The sequence below is a fragment of the Littorina saxatilis genome, linkage group LG3 (genome assembly GCF_037325665.1).
Source record: "Littorina saxatilis isolate snail1 linkage group LG3, US_GU_Lsax_2.0, whole genome shotgun sequence".
Lineage (NCBI taxonomy): Eukaryota > Metazoa > Mollusca > Gastropoda > Littorinimorpha > Littorinidae > Littorina > Littorina saxatilis.
The window spans coordinates 26199916-26203511 of record NC_090247.1 but is presented as its reverse complement, the minus strand read 5'-3'; positions in this window follow the sequence as shown (position 1 = coordinate 26203511).

The window sequence follows — 3596 nt, the reverse complement described above, 5'->3', positions numbered from 1 at the left end:
ATTTCTACGCGGCCAAAGCGGCCTTGGGTGGCGTTTGCTCAAAAAATGGGGGCGCCTATTGCACCCACCGTATTTTAGTTAGTATTTCCATCTCCAACTGTAGCCTCTGATCGGGCACAACGAATCCTTCTTTATCATGTATTATCGGTTTGAAAATTTCTCAAGTCGATTACAGTAACAGCTATTGTGTTTTCAGCGTAGCAATAGGGCCCGATATTTAGACGAGACAAGTATTCACGACTTGTTTGCTTGACCTTTCGGATTTCATGGGGGCTGCCATTTTGGTTTTGATGCGCTTCCTTTTCCGGTTTACGTATTTTCCGGTTTAACATAGCATTTGCGTTTTTTTGTCAGAAGAGTGATATTTGGTTATGAAGGAAGTCAAGTCCGCCATTACCTGCCACCTCAGTTGAGTGTTTACTTTGAACGTATGTGTCAGTGCGCTTAAGCCTTGAGACCGGTGTTCTATTTGAAACAGTTCTTTGTGTTGGTGTGACATCTTTTAAAATACAGATAGCCTGTGCTGGATTGTGAGTATCATCTTTGACCTGTGGTTTAATAGCTGATTTACCATCAGCGAGGTGAGTGATTCAGACCGGCGTAACTTCGTGTGTGTATAGTTCTTCATTGAGGAGTGAACTGTAAGTAGATGCTGTTTCTTTTGTTTATATTGATTTTTGCTTGTCTATAATATGTTCTGATCGTATGAATGATGCTATGCACACTATCTTGTTCCTGCCTCTTGCCATCTCAGAGGTATGGCGACCACAGACAAAAAAGAGTTATCTCCCTTACCTTCTAGAAATTTCCGGAACTGTCCAGTTAATTTTTCATTCTTCATTTCTTCCCCTCATAGGAGCAATAGCAAGTCTCTAATATCACTGGCATGATGTGCTTGCTACAGTACAGGTGAACAGTTATCTCCCTTACCTTCTAGAAATTTCCGGAACTGTCCAGTTAATTTTTCATTCTTCATTTCTTCCCCTCATAGGAGCAATAGCAAGTCTCTAATATCACTGGCATGATGTGCTTGCTACAGGTGAACAGTAGGCACTGAACTGGTCTTGCACCATATAGGCTGTATTCAATAAATGGGAGGTCCATAATCTGAGAAAGGAAACAATGAATCAAGAAACTCAAACCCAGGTGCACATCTGCGGCACCTAGGGAGTGTACGTGCACACTATCTTGTTCCTGCCTCTTGCCATCTCAGAGGTATGGCGACCACAGACAAAAAAGAGTTATCTCCCTTACCTTCTAGACATTTCCGGAACTGTCCAGTTAATTTTTCATTCTTCATTTCTTCCCCTCATAGGAGCAATAGCAAGTCTCTAATATCACTGGCATGATGTGCTTGCTACAGGTGAACAGTTATCTCCCTTACCTTCTAGAAATTTCCAGAACTGTCCAGTTAATTTTTCATTCTTCATTTCTTCCCCTCATAGCAGCAATAGCAAGTCTCTAATATCACTGGCATGATGTGCTTGCTACAGGTGAACAGTAGGCACTGAACTGGTCTTGCAACATATAGGCTGTATTCAATAAATGGGAGGTCCATAATCTGAGAAAGGAAACAATGAATCAAGAAACTAAAACCCAGGTGCACATCTGCGGCACCTAGGGAGTGTACGTGCACACTATCTTGTTCCTGCCTCTTGCGACCACAGACAGACACACACACACACAGACAGACACTCTCTTTTATTTGTATGTATAGATACGTTTATCTTACCTGTCGTGTCATTAGTGTTGTTGCTTATTGTTGTTTGTGTGTGTGTGTGTGTGTGTGTGTGTGTGTGTGTGTGTGTGTGTGTGTGTGTGTGTGTGTGTGTGTGTGTGTGTGTGTGTGTGTGTGTGTGTGTGTGACTGACTCAGAGAGAGAGAGAGAGAAAGAAACAAGTCGCGTAAGGCGAAAATACAACATGTAGTCAAGCTGTCGAACTCACAGAATGAAACTGAACGCACTGCATTTTTTCAGCAAGACCGTATACTCGTAGCATCGTCAGTCCACCGCTCGTGGCAAAGACAGTGAAATTGACAGGAAGAGCGGGGTAGTAGTTGCGCTGAGGATAGCACGCTTTTCTGTTCCTCTCTTTCTGAGCGTGTTTTTAATCCAAACATATCATATCTATATGGGTTTTTTTTAATCAGGAACCGACAAGGAATAAGATGAAAGTGTTTTTAAATTGATTTCGAAAATTTAATTTTGATCATAATTTTTATATTTTTAATTTTCAAAGCTTGTTTTTAATCCAAATATAATATATTTATATGTTTTTGGAATCAGCAATTGATGAAGAAAAAGATGAACGTAAATTTGGATCGTTTTATAAAAAAAAAATTTTTTTAACAATTTTCAGAGTTTTAATGACCAAAGTCATTAATTAATTTTTAAGCCACCAAGCTGAAATGCAATACCGAAGTCCGGCCTTTGTCGAAGATTCCTTGGCCAAAATTTCAATCAATGTGATTGAAAAATGAGGGTGTAACAGTGCCGCCTCAACTTTTACCAAAAGCCGGATATGACGTCATCAAAGACATTTATCGAAAAAAAAGAAAAAAACGTCCGGGGATATCATTCCCAGAAACTCGCATGTAAAATTTCATAAAGATAGGTCTAGTAGTTTAGTCTGAATCGCTCTACACACACACACGCACAGACACCCACACACACACACACACACACACACATACACCACGACCCTTGTCTCGATTCCCCCTCTATGTTAAAACATTTAGTCAAAACTTGACTAAATGTTAAAAAAGAAAAAAAAAGAGAGACAGAGTGAAAGAGCTTTCTGAACAAGAAAGAAGCAACTGATAAGAAATTGTTAAAAAACATCGATCGGTCAAGATTCTTTAAAATCAGCTTGGTCACAAGAATGTTGTTTAAGTTGCTGTATTTTACAGTTTTCCTTACATGATAACTTCTTAGCTCCGTGTAATTGACTACCCATTTCAGTTTCGAGGTGCTGGGACGACGCCAAATTGAATTGATTAAATGCCTCAGTTATCGATTTAACCGGGAACTATTTCGTTAAAACGATTTATTTCTGACATATTTTCTCAGTATTCATGCATTTGACTAAAACACACAAAAATAACGACGGTTAGTTCGTGAAAAGACACTGACTTGAATCATGTTTGCATAACTACAGCGATGCAGCGATACAGCGATGCAGCGGATATTGCCTTAAGTAGTAAATTTGATTTAATTTTAATCTACACCATGTTCTGCTTTTTTTATGGTCATTTAAAAAGTTTGTTCACAAACAAACATATTTTTTCATCCAGATACTTTTTGCAGCACTGTCAGCCGGACAAAACAGACAGTATGTTGATACAAACGTGATATAAACACAGCCGACAGCAGCCGCTATACGCGAGCTACCTTGTGCGGCAGGGAGTGGCTCTTTTCCCGCGCTTTGGCTGGTCGGTCTCAGTTTTGCACCGCAGCGCAAAGAAGGATGAAGCGTCTCTGTGTACTCTACAGTCTCTGATACCACTATCATCTCAGTATATAAGTTTTCAGTAATACGCCTTCAACCGAGCTAGACCTTCCCGCCCCACCCGACCCCTCGGCACTCCCTTCTTTC